General features: G+C 46.9%; 1 pseudogene; it reads left to right on the top strand.

Annotated features, from left to right (window-relative positions):
• The first annotated feature begins 2,357 nt into the window (after window positions 1-2,357).
• LOC105541304 lies at window positions 2,358-3,257 on the top strand (annotated as a pseudogene).
• The last annotated feature ends 16,793 nt before the right edge of the window (window positions 3,258-20,050 follow it).

Here is a 20,050-nt window from a genome sequence, read left to right as displayed (position 1 = left end):
CACACCTGTAATCCTAGCACTTTAGGAGGCTGAAGCGGGTGGATTGCCAGAGCTCAAGAGTTCGACAACAGCCTCGGCAACATGGTGAAACCCTGTCTCTACCAAAAATACAAAAAATTAGCCAGATGCCGTGGCGTGCACCTGTGGCCCAGCTACTTGGGAGGCTGAGGTGTGAGGATCGCTTGAGCCCAAAACGTCAAGGCTGCAGTGAGCCGTGATCGCACCACTGAACTCTAGCCTGGGCAACAGAGTGAGACCCTGTCTCAAAACAACAATAGCAACAACAAAAGAAAGAAAGAAAGAGAGAGAGAGAGGGAGGGAGGGGGAGAGAGAGACAGAGGCAGAGACAGAGAGGGAGAGAGAGAGAGAAAGAGAAAGAAAGGAAGAAAGGAAGAAAGGAAGGAAGGAAGGAAGGAAGGAAGGAAAGAAAGAAAGAAAGAAAAAAAGAAAGAGAAAGAAAGAGAGAGAAAGAAAGAAAGAAAGAAAGAAAGAAAGAGGAGGGAGGGAAGAAAGGAAAGAAAGGAGGGAGGGAGGGAAGAAAGGAAAGAAAGGAGGGAGGGAGGGAGGGAAGGAAGGAAGAAAGGAAAGAAAGGAGGGAAGGAGGGAGGGAAGGAAGGAAGGAAGGAAGGAAGGAAGGAAGGAAGGAAGAAAGGAAAGAAAGGAGGGAGGGAGGGAAGAAAGGAAAGAAAGGAGGGAGGGAGGGAGGGAAGGAAGGAAGAAAGGAAAGAAAGGAGGGAAGGAGGGAGGGAAGGAAGGAAGGAAGGAAGGAAGGAAGGAAGGAAGAAAGGAAGGAAGGAGGTGAGAGATGGATGTGCGTGCAGTCGTATGGGATAATTGCCTGTGGGAAGGAGAAAGAATGCAGCCTCTTGGAATGCAGGGGTAGGAGGAAGCCTGAAAAAGCTGTTCAAATTTGGATTCTGGGCTGAGCACGGTGGCTCACGCTTGTAATCCCAGTACTTTGGGAGGCAAGGCAGGCGGATCACTTGAGGTCAGGAGTTCGAGACTAGCCTGGCCAACATGGTGAAATCCCGTCTACAGAAAATACGAACTCCAACCTGGGCGATAGAGCAAGACTCTGTCTCAAAATAAACAAACAAGCAAACAAACAAACAAACAAATAGGACTCTGGGTGAAATAAGTCTGCTGGGGGCAAAATTTGGTGGGAGACCCAGAAGGTCAAGCTGCTTTAGAAAGAGCTCAACTGCTGACTTTCCTCTTTTTGACCACATGACTCTTCCAGGTATAAAAGCCTGCCGCTGGTGGAAAAGGAAAAGGTAGTCCAGTTAGACCAGATGCCACCTGCTTCTGAAACCAGACATTTTGAAAACCCATCCATCTACCTGTAGGAAGAGGCAAGGGACCTGACCTCGCTTGGGCTCAGAGAAGAGGTTGCTGGGATCATAACCCCAGGGAGAGACAGGATGGAAGGAGAGCATGCAGGGAGCAGAGGACAGGGCTACTCTCCAAGGAGGAGAGGGAAGAAGCCACAGAAATGGGAAAGGGGCCAGGACAAGTCAGTGGAGAGATGGTCAGGGCCTGGCCGGGAGGAGCAGGAGGAAGGCGGAAGAGCTCAGCCCCACGGCAGCAGGACCGCTCCCATTCATCTGGTCCTCTACTTCTGAAATTCTGGAATGCAGAATGAAACGTACAGATGGGCCAGCGGTGATATGTTATCTATCATAGGTTAAGGCCTCAAGTTTTATTTTATTCATTTTTAAACTTTTTTTTTTTTTTTTTTGAGACAGGGTCTTGCTCTGTCACCCAGGTTGGTGTGCAGTGGTGCCACCATGGTTCACGTAACCTTGCAACCCTGGGCTTAAATGATCCTCCTACCTCAGCCTCCAGAGTAACCAGGACTACAGGCGCACACCACCATGCCAGCTAATTTTTTAACGTTTTGTAGAGAAAGGCTCTCACTGTGTTGCCCAGGCTGGTCTTGAACTCCTTGACTCAAGCAATCCTCCCGTCTTGGCTTCCCAAAGTGTTGAGATTACAGGCATGAGCCACTGTTCCCAGCCACAAGTTTTATTTTAAATGTCTACCTTTCAATGATCAGGTCGAGGAGAGGCGTGCAGCGGCACTATCTCGGCTCACTGCAATCTCCGCCTCCCGGGTTCAAGTGATTCTTCTGCCTCAGCCTCCCAAGTAGCTGAGACTACAGGCACGTGCCACCACTTCCGACTAATTTTTGTATTTTTAGTAGAGTCGGGGTTTCACCTTGTTAGCCAGGTTGGTCTCAAACTCCTGACCTAAAGTGATCTGCCTGCCTCAGCCTCCCAAAGTGCTGAGATTACAGGCATCAGCCACCGCGCCTGGCCTCATTGTCTAGTTTTTACCAACCAAGAAGACAATGAGATATGCCAGAGGGCCCTGTATCTGCTATGAGAACTTCCCCCAAGAGCAGCTGGCTGTGGTGCTGCAGCTGGAGCTGTGCTTGGAGCTCTCCTTCACCCCCATAGTGGTCACCACCTTCTGCCACCTGGCACTTTGTGCAGATCATGCTCTCCTGGCCCCAAGTGGGGACCTGGAGGTGCAGGAGAGCCAGGAGACTGGCTGCCATGATCCTCTTCAACTTCCTGGTCTGTTTGGACCCTACACTTTGTCTACCATGGTGGGTTCCCCCAGTGGAAGAGTCAAATTGGTGGGCGGGCGCAGTGTTGCTCAGTGCTCTCAATACTGCATTGACCCCTTGATTTTCTTTATTTTTGTTTTTGTTTCTATTTTGTTTTGTTTTGTTTTTGAGACGGAGTCTCGCTCTGTCGCCCGGGTTGGAGTGCAGTGATGTGATCTTGGCTCACTGCAACCTCTGCCTCCCAGGTTCAAGCGATTCTCCTGCCTCAGCCTCCTGGGTAGCTGGGATTACAGGCCCCCACAACCACACCTGGCTAATTTTTGTATTTTTAGTAGAGACGGGGTTTCACCATGTTGGTCAGGCTGGTCTCGAACTCCTGACCTCAAGTGATCCACCCACCTTGGCCTCCCAAAGTGTTGCAATTACAGGCGTGAAACACCATGCCCAGCCTAACCCCTTGATTTTCTGTTTCTCTTCCTCCACGTGCACAAAGCCTTTGACAGAGGGCCACAGAGGCGGCAGCACGGGGGGTCTCACTGTCTGGGTGGTGGAGAGCCAGCTGCAGAGAGAAGATGCGGATCTTAGGGGTGGCCAATGTCACCTTCATAGGAGATTAGAGGCGCCAGCTTGGGGTAACCTTTTGGGGAAGGAGGGCTCAAAAAGAGGAACGATGAAACAGAACTAAGGTGAGTTCAGAGGTAAAGGAGAGTAGTAGATAGCTCAAAGTCAACTCAGCCATTGAGTGAGTGTTTTCATTTTGTTCCTTCGGGTCTATGACATATTCCATTTTCTTTTCTTTCTTTCTTTCTTTTTTTTTTTTTTTTTTTTTTTTTTTTTTTTTTTTTTTTTTTTTTTTTTTTTGTTTTGCTTTGTTTTATTTGTTTATTTCTTTTAGAGACAGGGTTTCCCTCTGTCTCCCAGGCTGGAATGCAGTGGTGTGATCACATCTCACTGCAGCTTCGAACTCATAGGCTCAAGCCATCCTCCTGCCTCAGCCTCCTGAGTAGCTGGGACCCCAGGTGCAGGCCACCATGCCCGGCTAATTGTTTATTTTTTATAGAGACAGGGTTTCACTATGTTGCCTAGGATGTTCTACAACTTCTGCCTTCAAGCGATCTTCCCTCCTGGGCCTCCCCAAGTGCTGAGATTACAAGCGTGAGCCACCACACCCAGCCTATAACATTTTCTTCATTATGGCTGGTACTACCTCGTGGTAAACCACAAGCCTTTTTATCCTGTAATATCAGAGTCTTGGAATTCTTTATCTTCCCTACTGTATATCTAGAAGATGGTAGCATTCACTTATCTGCCGCAGAGCTCTTAATTCTATCCTTAGCTCCGATTCAGAAAGGGGGGGTCCTCATGCTGGATCTGAACAACCCAGCACAGGCAAGTCTGGGGAGCAAGGCAGGAGCCTGCATGTGGACTCAAAGGACCAGCACCCGAAACAAAGCAGTGACTGGCACAGGTGGACAAACTGGGCAAGAGAAGCAACAGTCCTTCAGAGCAGAGTCCACGTGGTGGGAAGAAACAGGTCATGATACTTTTTAGTGGTTACCTCCTATTGTGTTTGTGCCTTCTTTTTTCCTTTCTCAGTCTTGCCAAGAGGTCCATTAATCTATCTTTTCAGAAAACCAAGATCCTTTCTGGCATTTATCTCTGTTTTCTTGTTGCATTAATTTCTAATCTTATCTTTATTGTTTCCTTCGTTTTACTTTATTCAGTCTCCTCTGTTGCTCCTTTTCTAACATGTTAACTTGGATGCTCATTCATTTTAGCCTTTTTTCTTTGTTAATGTAAGCATTTAGTGCGTTGGACAGATTTCCCTCTAAGAACAGCTTTAGTGGGATGTCACAAGTTTTGATTTGCAGAATTCTCATTATTTTGAGTTCTAAATAGGCTCCAAATTCCATGTGATTTTTTTCTTTGACTCTCGACTTTGGAAATGTATCTTAATTTTCAAACACAGAATTTTTTCCCCTTTATTCTTTTGTTATTCATTTCTAACTAGAGAGTGTTGTTTCAATGGTATCGGTTTTTTGAAATTTGCTGAGAATTGTTTTTTGGCTTGGAATATAAACAGTATTCTAGTATTCCAGCAATGAAAAGAAGAGAGATTCTGCAATTGTTGGGTGCCATCTTCTCTGCATATATCTTAGATCGAACTTGTTAATTTATGATGTTCAAATCTTCATAACCTTTATATACATTTTCATCTATTTAATCTATCAGTTACATGAAGAGGTGCATTACATGCTCCTCCTATCATGGTAAATTTGTCTATTTCTCCTTGTAGTTCTGTCTCCCTGGTGAACTGAAACTTTCAAAATTCCTTCTGCCTTAACACTGATTTTGTCTGATATTAACAGAGCCACATCGACTTCGTTTTTAGTTATTATTTGCCTAGTCCGTCTCTGTCCATCCTTTTACATTCAACCTTGCTATAGCTTTTTTTTTTTTTTTTTTTTTTTTTGAGACAAAGTCTCGCTCTGTGCCCCAGGCTGGAGTGCAGTGGCGCAATCTCGGCTCACTGCAAGCTCCGCCTCCCGGGTTCACGCCATTCTCCTGCCTCAGCCTCCCGAGTAGCTGGGACTACAGGCGCCCGCCACCGCTCCCAGCTAATTTTTTGTATTTTTAATAGAGACGGGGTTTCACCATGGTCTCGATCTCCTGACCTTGTGATCCGCCCGCCTCGGCCTCCCAAAGTGCTGGGATTACAGGCGTGAGCCACCGCGCCCGGCCATCTTTATGTTTTAAATGTGCTTTTCCTAAGCAGTGTATAAGAGGTTGGATTTTTTTATAATCTGGTCTGACAACTGGACAATATTTGTCTTTTAACTATATCATTTTGTCCATGTATAGTTATAAAATAATAATTTTCAATATATTTGAATTTACTTCTGTCATCTTATTTTAAATTCTTTTAGTGAAGTACGTACATATATTGAAATATACATGCATTCCGTGTGTATTAGTCCATTCTCACGCTGCTAGTAACGACGTACCCGAGACTGGGTAATTTACAAAGAAAAGAGGTTTAATTGACTCACAGTTCCACAGGGCTGAGCAAGCCTCAGAAAACATAGAATCGTGGTAGAAGGAAAGCACACAGGTCCTTCTTCACATGGCAGCAGCAAGAAGTGCAGAGCAAAATGGGGGAAGCCATCTGATAAAACCATCAGATCTCGTGAGAACTCCCTCACCATCGGGAGAACAGCATGAGGACAACCACCCCACAATTCAATTACCTCCCACCTGGTTCCTCCCATGACACTTGGGATTAAGGGAACTGCAATTCAAGATGAGGTTTAGGTGGGGACATAGCCATATCACCATGCATAGCCAAATAACAAGTGTATAGGCCAAATAAATTATCACAAATATCACAGAGTGAACATACCTATTTAAGAAAAAGCGAAACGTCTACCATCTTATTTTGTACTTTTTATTTCCCTTATCTTTTATTTTATTTTTTATTTTATTTTATTTTATTTTATTTTCAGACACAGTCTCACTCTGTTGCCCAGGCTGCAGTTCGACAGCATGATCTCGCCTCACTGCAACTTCTACCTCCTGGGTTCAAGCAATTCTTGTGCCTCAGCCTCCCGAGTAGCTGGAATTACAGATGTGTGCCACTATGCCTGAGTAATTTTTGCATTTTTAGTAGAGACGGGATTTCACCATGTTGACCAGGCTGGTTTGAACTCCTGACCTTAGGTGATCCACCCACCTCAGCCTCCCAAAGTGCTATGATTACAGGTGTGAGCCACCTTGCCCGGCCGTCCCTCATCTTTTAATGTTTCTTTTTTTCTGCTCTCTAGCCTTCTTTTGGGATTCAGTTTGTTTATTTCTTTTCTTTCTCATTTCATTTATTCCTCCATTGACTTCGAAACTGTATGTTCTGTTTCCATTATTTGGTGGTTATTTTAAACACTGTAAGATGTTAGGACTTCCTCGGTGAGTTCCTCCCTCCCTCCCTTCCTTCTTCCCTTTGATACCACACATCAAGGAAAAACCAACCCAAGTGGCTTCAAACTATGTGAATCTAGGGCAGCATTTCTCAAAGCACGGTCTGTGAGGTCAAAACTATTCATAATGCTGTTAAGATGCTGATTGCTCTCTTCACCTTCATTATCGCACAAATAATGTGCACAGTGGAGGTTTTGAGAGCTACGTGACGTGATATCATGACGGAATGAATGCAGACCAGATAGGAAAATACAGCTGTCTTCTATTAAGCCAGGCATTAAAGAGATCTGCAAAAATGTAAAACAATGCCACTGTCACGAATTTTTTGAAGATATAGTTGTTTTTTTCTAGGAACGTGTTATTTATATTAACATGTAATGTCTTTATGGTTATTATTATTATAAGATAATACACATTTTAAAATGTTTCTGTTCTAACTTTGTTGGTTTGGTTTTTTTGATACGCAGTTTCACTCTTGTTGCCAAGGCTGGAGTGCAGTGGTGTGATCTCGGCTCACTGTAACCTCTGTCTCCTGGGTTCAAGCGATTCTCCTGCCTCAGTCTCCCAAGTAGCTGAGATTACAGGCATGCACCACCACATCCGGCTATTTTTTTGTATTCTTAGTAGAGACGGGGTTTCACCATGTTGGCCAGGATGGTCTCAAACTTCTGACATCAGGTGATCCACCCACATTGGCCTCCCAAAGTGTTGGGATTACAGGCATGAGCCTCTGTGCCTGGCCCCGTTTTAACTTTGAATATGGTTAATGTAAACAGATATAGCCTACCTAAACAGAAGCTCTTTGGGGTCCTCAGGAATTTCCTTTTTTTTTTTTTTTTTTCATTTGAGATGGAGTCTCGCTCTCTCACCCAGGCTGGAGTGCAGTGCAGTGGCGTGATCTCGGCTCACTGCAGCCTCTGCCTCCTGGGTTCAAGCGATTCTCCTGCCTCAGCCTCCCGAGTAGCTGAGATTACAGGCACATGCCACCATGCCTGGCTAATTTTTGTATTTTTAGTAGAGACAGGGTTTCACCGTGTTGGTCAGGCTGGTCTCAAACTCCTGACCTCGAGATCCGCCCACATCAGTCTTCCAAAGTCCTGAGATTACAGGCGTGAGCCACTGCGCCCACAGGAATTTTCTTTTATTCTTTTCTTTTCTTTTCTTTTCTTTGAGACAGTGTCTCACTCTATCACCCAGGGTGAGTGCAGTGGCATGAACACAGCTCACTGCAGCCTCGTCTTCCCAGGCTCAAGCGATCCTCCCACCTCAGTCTCCTGAGTAGCTGGGATTACGGGTGCACGCCACCATGCTCAGCTAATTCTTGTATTTTTTGTGGAGATGGGGTTTTGCCGTGTTGCCCGGACTGGTCTCAAACTCCCCAAGCTTAAGCAATCAACCTGCCTCAGCCTTCCAAAGTGTTGGGATTAGAGGGGTGAGCCACCACACCCACCCCCTCAGTAATTTTCAAGAGTATAAACCGGCCCTGAGATCCACAAGTTTGAGAATTGCTGACCTGGTGAAATGACAGACAGGCTTACTCTGCTAAGTGCAATTGTGCACATATAAAACATTCTGCTACCTGATATGTGTTTAATGATTCAAAATTTCATCAAGTCCAATGCCACTTAAGCTCTCAAAGTGAGTTTAAAGTCTGCCTGGTAAAATGCAAAGCTTGTTGAGGTATTAAATATGAGACTTAACAAACAGAACTATTTCATGAGGATATAAAGAAGTAACAAAGCCAAAACTGGCTTAGATGGATGGGATGTAATCTCTCCGCACAGACCTGTATTCACCACGTTATGCTAGTTCCTGTTCTAAAGATGTTTTTGTTTGTTTGTTTGTTTTGTTTTTTTGTTTTTTTTTGTTTTTTGTTTTGAGGCAGAGTCTCGCTCTGTCGCCCAGGCTGCTGCAGTGCAGTGGCGTGATCTTGGCTCACTACAGCCTCTGCCTCCCAGGCTCAAGTAATTCTCATGCCTTAGCTTCCTGAGTAGCTGGGATTACAGGCATGTGCCACCACACCTGGCAAATTTTTGTATTTTTAGTAGAGATGGCGTTTCACCATGTTGGCCAGGCTGGTCTTGAACTCCTGGCCTCAAGTGATTCGCCCACCTCAGCCTCTCAAAGTGTTGGAATTACAGGCGTGAGCCACCGCGCCCGGCCTGAGGATTCTTTAAATTGGAGTTTTTCTTCTTGTTTTATGGGGAAGGATTACTTCACCTACAATTAGGTGGAATATTAACCCAAACTGTATGTAGGATTTCCAATCTTAGAGGCTATAGGAACTGGCGAAGGAAGAAAGTGTAATACTAATTATATTTGTCCTATGTCATCCTGGGGAAAGCGCACATTTAATTCTTGTCAGCAAAGATTAAAGAAAGGTTTTCAGGGCAAAAGTTAGGAACAGGCTTAGTGTGTTTTATTTTGAACGGGGGAATTCACAAAGCCTTTGTGAAAACCTCAATTTTACTGTCAGACTGCTTGATAGCATCTACTTCATACAATATAGGGCAATTCAACTAGTTCCGTTGCACCTCCCCGGTAAATAAATGGTTCCGGGGCATTGTGTTAAGCAAGGAACAGAAGTTTGAAGGTTACCAGCAAGGCTCCCCTCAGCCCTCTCTGGTTTGCAGGTTAATGGTGGGGAGAGTGAGTGTCCACTGGAAAGGGACTGTGATGTGAAGTCAGGTCACTTGGTTTCTGTAAACTTATGGGAGACCTTTCTCCTAAAGATGGGCTCAAGATGCCACCATTTACAATGTTACTGTCAATGACCTTGGGGAAGTCCTGCTCCTAGGGGTGAGACACAGTGATAAGAGGGAAGGGTGTACCAGGCACGGTGGCTCATGCCTGTAATTCCAGCACTTTGGGAGGCTGAGGCGGGCAGATCACCTGAGGCCAGGAGTTTGAGATGAGCCTGGCCAACATGGCAAAACCCCATCTCTACTAAAAATATAAAAATTAGCCGAGCGTGGTGGCATGCAACTGTAATCCCAGCTACTTGGGAGGCTGAGACAGGAGAATCACTTGAATCTGAGAGGCAGAGGCTGTAGTGAGCCAAAATCACGCCACTGCATTCCAACCTGGGCAATAAGAGTAGACACTCCGTCAAAACAAAAAACAAACAACCAAAAAAAAAAAGAAAAACAAGAGGAAGGGGTGGAAGAGTGTACTGATTGGTGGACCCTGAGGATTGCAATTTTATCATAGCATGCTCTACAGTCTCTTTTAAAAAATGAACCAGTAATCAGAGGTGGCACTGGTTGGTTTGGCCTTCTTGGCAGCATCCCTTCCTCCTTAGTAACTGCATCCCTCCCTTGCCCTCTACCATGTGGTTTGGTGGAGCTGACTTCACCCCCAGCTCCTGCTCCAGGGGCACATGTGAAACCACAACGCTGATCAACTGCAGTTCGTCCTCTGACCAAGTGATGGTTCACACTTGGGTGCATGACTCAATCCAGACCAATGAAAGATGGACCTAGGCTGGGCGTGGTTGCTCACATCTGTAATCCCAGCACATGGGAAGGCTGAGGCAGGTGAATCACTTGAAGTCAGGAGTTTGAGACCAGCCAGGCCAACGTGGTGAAACCCCATCTCTACTAAAAATGTAAAAATTAGCTGAGCGCTGTGGTGCGCGCTTTTCGTCCCAGCTACTCGGCAGGCTGAGGCAGAAGAATCGCTTGAACACAGGAGGCAGAGGTTGCAGTGAACCAAGATCATGCCACTGCACTCCAGCCTGAGTGACAGAGTGCATCCACTCTGGACCCAGCCGTTTTTTTGTTTGGTTTTTTTTTGTTTGTTTTTTGTTTTTTGGTTTTTTTTGAGATAGAGTCTCGCCAGGCTGGAGTGCAGTGACACAATCTCGGCTCACTGCAACCTCTGCCTCCCGGGTTCAAGCGATTCTCCTGCCTCAGCCTCCCGAGTAGCTGGGACGAAAAGCGCGCACCACACCGCTCAGCTAATTTTTGTATTTTTAGTAGAGATGGGGTTTCACCATGTTGGCCAGGATGGTCTCGATTTCTTGACCTTGTGATCCGCCCACCTTTGCCTCTCAAAGTGCTGGGATTACAGGCATGAACCACTGCACTCAGCCAGCCCTTCTCTTTTAACCACCAGGAGAAAGAACATCTACTGAACTTGAACTTGAAGGTTGGCCCCTCTCTTCTGGGGCCATTGTGAAGAGAGGCTGCCTAAGCCTGAAGTCAACTTAAAGGAAGGTGCAACAGAGAAAAACCCCACATTCAGGCATTTGATGTCCTAAAGCAGATCTGCTCTGGGGATTTTTAGATTTGAAAACCAAATATTCTCCTTCCTTAGCTTAAAGCCAGTTTGAAGCCGAGATGGACATAATGTAATTGCTCTGCACAGTCATGTATGTTCACTGCTTTATGCTCCTCCTTGTTCTAAAGATTAGCCTTTTGCCCATTTTATTCTTGCCTTTTGCCCATTTTCTAATTGAATTGCTTGGTTTTTTATTTGTTTTGCTATTGAGTTTTGTGAGATATTTATTTAGAGAGTCTCGCTCTGTTGTCCAGGCTGGGGTACAGTGGCATGATCTCAGCTCACTGCAACTTCCGCCTCCTGGGTTCAAGTGATCCTCCCTCTTCAATCTCCTGAGTAGCTGGGATTACAAGTGTGCGCCATCACACCTGGCTAATTTTTGTATTTTTAATAGAGATGGGGTTTCACCATGTTTGCCAGGCTAGTCTCAAACTCCCGACCACATCAAGTTGATCAGTCCACCCCGGCCTCCCGAAGTGTTGGGATTACAGGCATGAGCCACCACACCGGCCAACACTGAGTCGTATTTCTTTAGGTTTTTGTGGTTGATGTTCCCATTATGCTTCTCCCTCACTGAATCTCCTACCTTCTTCATCAGAGGCAGCATCATACTGGACTTTAAGTTCATCCTTCCTGTCCATGATTTTAAATTGTACCTTGCAAATATACTTTGCACCTAAACACTGTTTAGTATTCTTTTGTGTTACTTCAAATATCCATAAATACCTATAGTACAAGTCATTCTGCAATTAGCTACTTTCTACCCCACATCGTGCTTTTGCTATCTGGCCTCCATCACTGAACCTTACATATCTCATTGATTTATTTGTCTGCTCTAACAGTCCTTCATATTAATAAAACGAGTTTTATTTTTTTTCCATTCTACTATTGATAGAAATTTAAATCACTTCCCATTCTTCGCCAGCATGGCAATGCTGCTTTAGACATCCCTGTGTGTATCTCTTTGCACACACGCTGGAGAGTTCTTCCACTGGGTGGCACGGCATGTGCATTCTCCATTTCAGTAGAAGCTGCCCAGGTGTTCTCCAAAGTGATGGCATAAATCCAGTTCTTTCTGCAAGAAGGGTCACCAGCCTTCCCACCAACTCTTCTCCCCACCCCAGCCCTGCAACCTGACCCTAGGTAATAGGTGGTGGGGAGTGACCCAGGCATGCACGACCTGCTCAGAGGAAAGGGAGTTCAAACAAGTACCTGAGACGCTCGTAGGAACCCAGCAGACTGGCACAAGCACCAGACGTATCCATGGACCATGGTGTGGCAAAGCGGGACAGACACTGTCTCCAGGACTCCAGGGGTAAAGGAGTGGCCCATTTCCCAGCTCCTTGCCTTTCTTAACTGAATCCAGATTGTCGTGAACATTCGAGAAAAGCATGAAGGTAAAATGACGCAATTAAATTCAGCACAGAGGGGGTTTCTCCCCCGGTCCCACCATTTATATAGAAAGCACAAGCATGCAGGAGAGAAACAGTCAATGGAAGGTTAGGAAATCTTGGTCTTGGAGGAGAGTGCAGATTGGAGATGGAGGGCAGGGGAAAATAAGATGCTGGGATCCTGAGGGAGGATGTGGGGCGGTGGCCAAGCTTCCTGGTTCATGGGGATGAGAATGAAGCTTCTCTTGGCTCTGGGTCATGTGACATGGGCCAAGTTAAGAGATGGTTCCTACAGAGAGATGGAGAGTGGTCTGTCTGTCATGTGCTCATGTGTCTGTGTCAAATGACTTCTGAGGGAACTGGAGCCACTCAGGTCTATATGGTTTAAGGAAAGCACAAGTGAAAGAAGCCAGGAATAGTGCAGAGGTAGGGGATGGGACACCGAGACATGAGGCCAGAGTGTGAGACAGAATCAGAGCTCCTGCCTGCAGAGAGCGATGGGCTGTGTGAGGAGCCCTGGCCCTCTGTGCACATTTTAATAAGTGGCCCCGCTTTCTTCTCAGGTGCTCCTGTGTCCAGGGATTCTAGGGAGGTTTTGTGAGGCTGAGCTAAAGAATAACCAATTCCAGCCAGGCACAGAGGCTCATGCCTGTAATCCCATCACTTTGGGAGGCTGAGGTGGCAGGATTGCTTAAGTCCAGGAGGTCAAAGCCGCAGTGAGCCATGGTCGTGCCACTGCACTCCAGCCTGGGCTACAGGGTGAGATCCTGTCTCAAGAAACAAGCAAACAAAAATAACCAATTCCACTTTGACCCTGAATAGGGAAAACCGACCAAACAAGTACAGTAGCCAGGGGCAGGCATGGAAGCACAGGAGAAACTGGCAGTGGGCAAGCTCCTTTGGAATACTCCACCAAGACAGGAAACGAAACAGAATGCCTGAATGAATTACGAAAGCAGAACAAAGTCTGAAAGAATAATCAGGGCTTGAGATCTAGAAAGGATCAATGAGATTTGTGGGCACAGACTTTCAGGGGAAACAGAGGGCTAAGTGGCCTGAGAAACAGCTCAACTTTTGACCTTCCTCTTCCTAACACATAGCAAGCTCAAGTGTAAAAGTTCTTGGTTCCTGGGAGACCCTGAAATGGCAGAGGTGGCTGTATCTATGCACATTATTCAACAAGTTGGTAAAAGTCCACTTAAGGCTGATCACTAAGAGCTGTCTGCTTAGAAACAGGATGAAGCTAGATACCTAAAATACTCCCAGCACGTCCTGGGAGATGACACCCTGAGCTCCCACCCGGGAAAGGAAAAGGAGGAGAGACCCAGGTAACCACAGGTTCACTTTACTGGGGAACAAGGTTTTCTGACCTTCATTTCCAGTGCAGGAGGGAAACCAGAATAGTAAAAGATCAAGAAAATTGAACAAAACCTTGGAGAGAAATTGGTGGAGGGATGACAGAGGTTGAAATGGGAAGACACCAATCCTCTTCACAGCAGAGAATTGCCCTGAGCACAGAATGCTAGATCATTTTCTCAAAGTCACAGAGCTGGGAATTGCCAAAAGTGGGACTGGGATCCAGATCTGCTCCTCTCATCCCTTATTCTGCCTGGATTTCTCTTCAGAGTGGAGCAATGCCCTGGCATTCAACTTGCCTGTGATATGACAGTCCTCACACTCTGTGTGGCGACCTACCATGAGTGGCAACCTACCTGGGTGCTGTCTGCCTAGAGTTCATCTGTCCTTATTCTGGTAGCAGCATCCCAATTTTCCTCTAGTTAACCACTCCTCCTCTACTCTTGGTCTGTGGGATGTGGGGAGGGGGACGGGGGAGAAGGGGAGGTTGGCCCCATTGTAACTGCAGGGCATGCAACCCAGACTTCACAACCTCAGTCCATCTAGAGTCGATCTTTTCTAGACTCTTCTAGACTAATTCAGAAAGCAGCTTTCTCTTTCCACAGGGTGGTGACGAAGGCCGAAGGTAATCCTGGAGCTTGCTGCCACCACGCAGGAGGAATGTGCCTGAGAGCAAAGCCAGCGTAGAGAAGCGGAGCTGAGACATGGAGACAGGAGGCTGAGAGTTTCATTTCAGCATCTGGATCTCACCATTCCTGAAGCCACTTTCAACTCTTCAATTTCATAGCTAACAAATTCCCATTTTTGCACAATTAGCTGAAGCAAGGTGTTTTGTTACCTGGAAGCAATGAACACAAATGTTTTTTAGATAACTTGTAAATAATAATAAAGGATAAATAATATAATAATAAAGAATAAAGGCATTTCCAGGGCCGGACGTGGTGGCTCACACCTGTAATCCCAGTACTTTGGGAGGCAGAGGCGGGCAGATCACTTGAGGTCAGGAGTTGCAGACCAGCCTGGAGAAACCCCGTCTCTACTAAAAATACAAAAATTAGCCAGGTGTGGTGGCGCACACCTGTAATCCCAGCTATTCGGGAGGCTGAGGCAGGAGAATCGCTTGAACCTGGGAGGCGGAGGTTGCAGTGAGTTGAGATCACACCACTGCACTCTAGCCTGGGCGACAGAGCAAGACTACATCTCAAAAAAGAAAAAGAATAAAGGCATTTCTGAATTGTATCTTTTATGATTTTAAAAAATAAGAGAAGATTCAAAGCTAGCTGCGTAATACTTTCACGAATGCACTCACATTCTGACATGCAAGGGTTAGAGTAATAGCCCATGGGCCAGGCATGGCACTTCACCCCAGTATGCTGGCGACGGCCCTCCCTGCACCAATAAATCAGATGCCTGCTTAACAACGATTTCAATCAGAAGTGCATTCTGCGGTTTTGGAAGTTTCCACACATACTATCACTCCTCAGTCATAAAACAATCCGATGAAGTTAGTTTCTATGCCTTTTTTTTGTGGGTGGGGGACAAAGTCTTGGTCTGTCACCCAGGCCGGAGTGCAATGGCACGATCTTGGCTCACTGCAACCTCTGTGGTTCAAGCGATTCTCCTGCCTCAACCTCCCAAGTAGCTGGGATTACAGGTGTGCACCACCATGTCCAGCTAATATTTGTATTTTTAGTAGAGACGGGATTTCACCATGCTGGCCAGGTTGGTCTCAAACTCCTGACCTCAAATGATCTGCCCACCTCGGCCTCCCAAAGTGCTGGGATGACAGGCCTGAGCCACTGCACCTGGCCCTGACTACACCTCTTCTATCAAGGACTTACGTTATTCTTTTTGGCCACCTGGAACCTCTGAACTCCCTGCTTGTGAATCTATGCCTGCCCAAGGGAGAAGCAGAAACTTGCTTTCTCAGAGTCGGCTCCCATCTAGGGCACAGGCATGTGACCAAAGTCCAGCCAATTAGCAAGTCCAGGTGGGGGCAGTGCTGCACAACTGTGGCGTTAGGCCGGGAGGCCACTCTAGGGAGCTGGCAGCACACAGCCAGCTGCCAGGGCGGCAGAGAGAGGTGCCGAGGGCGCGGCAGCAGTGCCCAACATGTGTGTAAACGGCAGAGTCTGTGCCAGTGGTGGAGGCAGTGGTGTCTGCGAGGGTATCATGCAGGCATACTCTCCAAGCCTGGTGTTCTGGCTGGTCTGGAGATTCCACAAGCTACCTAATACCCTTTAAAAACAAAATTCCTGGGCTGGGTGGGATGGCTCACGCCTGTAATCACAGTGTCTGGGGAGGCCGAGATGGGAGGATGGCTCCAAGTGGGAGGATCACTGGAGGCCAGGAGTTTGAGATCAACCTGGGCAACATAGTGAGATCCCATCTCCATAAAAATAATTTTAAAATAAAATAAATAGGCTGAGCTTAGTGGCTCACACCTGTAATCCCAGCACTTTGGGAGGCCAAGGCAGGCAGATCACCTGAGGTCAGGAGTTCGAGACCAGTCTGGCCAACATGATGAAACCCTGTCTCTACTAAAAATACAAATATTAGCCTGGTGTGATGGCAGGTGCCTATAATCCCAGCTACTTGAGAGGCTGAGGTGGGAGAATTGCTTGAACCTGGAAGGCAGAGATTGCAGTGAGCCGAGATCGCACCACTGCTCTCCAGCCTGGACAATAGAGCAAGACTCCGTCTCAAAAAAAATAAAAAATAAATAAAATAGAATAAGAACAAAATTCCTTTCCTGCTTAACCTGGCAAGAGGAGTCTGTTGCCTGTAGTGGGAAGGCTGACGGACACAATCAGGAGAGCATCAAGGGTCTCCAGGTTGACAGTCCTCTGCAGCTGCATCCTGTCTGTGCTATCAGTCCCTCTGCCAGCCTCTTGGCCATGTGTGTGGCCCGGGAAGAATGCTGCCCTGCTCCACCTGCTGTGGCAACTGCCACGATGCGAGATGGCCAGGCTGCTCCAGCTCCCACGGTGGCTCGTGGTCTGTGCCTTTGTCAGTCTGGCTTCTCCTGGGGCAGCGGCTACCGGCTGGAATCTGGCCCAGGAACAGGGCTTTCCCTGTGCTTGCCTGCGCCTCGCACCATGGTCCTGGCCCCACGACGAATGAATCTGCCAGTCTCCACTCCCCTGTGCGCATTCTGTACTACAGCATGCGGTGTGGTGACAGGAACACTAAAGGATTGAATGCCCAGGATCCTGGAGGGGAATCGAAGCTGCTGGAGTTGCTGCCTGGGTCCTGGGGGAGCAGGAAACATTGTGGAGTACTTACTGTGGGCTCAGCACAGTTCCATTCTAATTAACAAATAATAATTGCATCTATGTACGGGATACAATGTGATGTTTTGATCCATGTTTACAACGCAGAATGATTAAATCAGGCTAATTAAACACATCCATCACCTCACATACTTATCCTTTTCTTGCAGTGTAAACTGCAAGGGTAAGAGATTTAAAATCTCTTTTCATGGCTTTGAAATATACATTACATTATTATTTATTTTAGACACCATTATGTGCAATTGATCACTAAAGCTGATTCCTCCTAACTGAAACTTGGAAGCCTTCAGTCAGCATCTTCCCTTTCCCCATCCAGCCCCTTCCCCCAGCCTCTGGTAACCAGCATACTTCTCACTATGAGATCTGCTTCTAGGACATCGGCTTTTTAAGATTCTCTATGTAAGTGACATCATGCAGTATTTGTCTTTCTGTGCCTGGCTTATGACACTTAGCAGAAGGCCCTCCAGGCTCAAATGACACGGTTTCTTTCTTTTTCAAGGCTGACTAGTATTCCATTGTATACCTACACCACATTTTCTTTTCTTTTCTCTTTTGACATGGAGTTTTTGCTCTGCTGCCCAAGCTGAAGTGCAGTGGCACGATCCTGACTCACTGCAACCTCCACCTCCTGAGTTCAAGCGATTCTCCCACCTCAGCCTCCCAAGTACCTGGGATTACAGGTGCCTGCCACCACGCCCATCTGAGTTTTGCATTTTTAGTAGAGATGCGCTTTCACCATGTTGGCCAGGCTGGTCTCGAACTCCTGACCTCAAGTGATCTCCCACCTCGGCCTCCCAAAGTGCTGGGATTACAGGCATGAGCCCCCGCGCCTGGCCCACATTTTCTTTAGCCATTGATCTGATGATGGATATCTAGGTTGCTTCCTTATCTTGGCCATTGTGAATAACACTGCAGTGGACATGGGTGTGCAGGCACCTCTCTGACATACTGATTTCAGTTCCTTTGGATCTACACCCAGCAGAGGGATTTCTGGATCATATGGCAGTGCTATTTTTACTTTTCTGAGGAACCTTCATACTGTTTTCCATGATGACTGTATTAATTTACATTTCTGTCAACAGTTCGGCGCTGTTTCAAAGGTTTCCTGTGCTCTACAGCACTCTATCGGCTCTCCTCAAAGGCTCTTGTTGCAGGGGTTTGGGAAGAAAAAGACACCTGCTTGCATCCCAATTTGCCTCCTTGTCATTCACTCCTTCATCAACTGCTCCCTGGCGGGACTTGTTCAAGCTGCTGAGAATATTTTGGTGAACAAGACAGGAAGCTGCCGCTCTCGTGAGGTTCATGTTCTGGAAAATCACCGGCAGTGGAGGAACAGTGGTTGGACCTTTTCTGGCCTGGAATTTGGACTCCCCACAAAGGAGATGCACTTTAGATGACTATTACTTGATCAAACTGATAAAAGGCCCGAGATAGTTAATAATAATGCAAGCGTGGCTTCCTCCTCCCTGTTCCTAGGCCAAGAGGTGGTGAGGGGTAGCATATTAAAAAGAAACGTGTTGGTTTCACCTGAAAGCATGTCTATGTGTGCAACTCTTTTTGCTAAGGACAGCAAAAAGTTTTTACTGGAGCAACGTAAAACCAGTTCTGTGACTGGTAGCACCTCTTACCAGGAATTGTTGACAAAAGGTGAATAAATAGAACAATTTCAGATTTTGGTAAAGCATAGTGAAGAAAACAAATCGATTAGTGTAACAAGAAGAGGGGAATTCCTTTTTTTATATTTATTTATTTATTTTTGAGACAGAGTCTCGCTCTGTCACCCAGGCTGGAGTGCAATAGCGCAATATCGGCTCACTGCAACCTCTACCTCCCAGGTTCAAGCGATTCTCCTGCCTCAGTCTCCTGAGTAGCTGGGATTACAGGCACCCACCATCATGCCTGACTATCTGTATTTTTGTAGAGATGGGGTTTCACCATGTTGGCCAAGCTGGTCTTGAACTCCTGACCTCAGGTGATCTGCCTGCCTCAGCCTCCCAGAGTGCTGGGATTACAGGCGTGAGTGAACCACTGCATCCAGACTATTTTTAATTATTTTTTGATACAGGGTCTCACTCTGTTGCCCATGCTGGAGTGCAGTGGTGCGATCTTGGCCCACTGCAGCCTTGAACTCCTAGGCTCAAGCCTTACCCACCAGAATAGCTGAGATTATAAGTGTGCACCACCACCCCGGTTACTTTTTTCCTTTTTTATTTTTATAGGCATAGGGGTTTCAGTATGTTGCCCAGGTTGGTCTTGAACTCCTGGTCTTAAGTGATCTTCCCACCTCCGTCTCCCAAAGTTCTGGGATGACAGGTGTGGGACACCGCACCTGGCCAAGGACACCTTTAGATGGAGTGGCCAGGAAGGGCTCTCTGAGGACAGACACTGGAAAGATGACAGAGAGGCAGCCGCGAGAGAGTGTGGGGCAAGGACACTTCAGGCAAAGGCAACAGCAGGGACAAAGATTTCCACGTGAGACAAGCTCAGTGTGGGCTGGAGACAGTGCTAGGAGACACGGTGCATCTACAGAGGTCTCCTGCAGGTGCACTGGAGAGACATGGCCCAGAAGCAGGGCAAGGTGTGCTGGGAAAGAGAACGTGGAGGCCAGCAGGCCATCAATTCCCCTGGAACCATACCTGGATGAAGCTGGAACTAGTAAACCTTTTTCAAGTGGAAGAAAAGATCTCGGGTCCAAGCCTGGTAATCCCACTGCCCATACACATACCTGGTCGGTCTTCACTGGCGGGTCTGCAGTTGAACCCTGGAGTGCAAATGAAAACCTACTAGGACTCAGGATAGGAGGGAACAAATAAGAGAGTAGTCCCGGTTGTGATGAAGGAGTGGACCTACCGGGACATCAAGGAATCCAGGCTACCACAAGGAAGGACAAACACAAAACACACAGCGCTGACTGCGTCCCAGATCTGGACCCAAGAGATTTATTTATTTATTTATTTATTTATTTATTTATTTATTTATGCGACGGAGTCTTACTCTGTTGTCCAGGCTGGAGTGCAGTGGCGTGATCTTGGCTCACTGCAGCCTCTGCCTCCCAGGTTCAAGTGATTCTCCTGTCTCAGCCTCCCGAGTAGCTGGAATTAAAAGAGCTCCCCCCCAACCCTGCCAGGCTAATTTTTGTATTTTTTGGTAGAGACAGGATTTCACCATGTTGGCCAGGCTGGTCTCGA

This window comes from Mandrillus leucophaeus, unplaced genomic scaffold (genome assembly GCF_000951045.1).
Source record: "Mandrillus leucophaeus isolate KB7577 unplaced genomic scaffold, Mleu.le_1.0 Scaffold238, whole genome shotgun sequence".
Lineage (NCBI taxonomy): Eukaryota > Metazoa > Chordata > Mammalia > Primates > Cercopithecidae > Mandrillus > Mandrillus leucophaeus.
The sequence above is the reverse complement of the archived record's forward strand: the minus strand, read 5'-3'. Positions and strand labels throughout refer to the sequence as shown.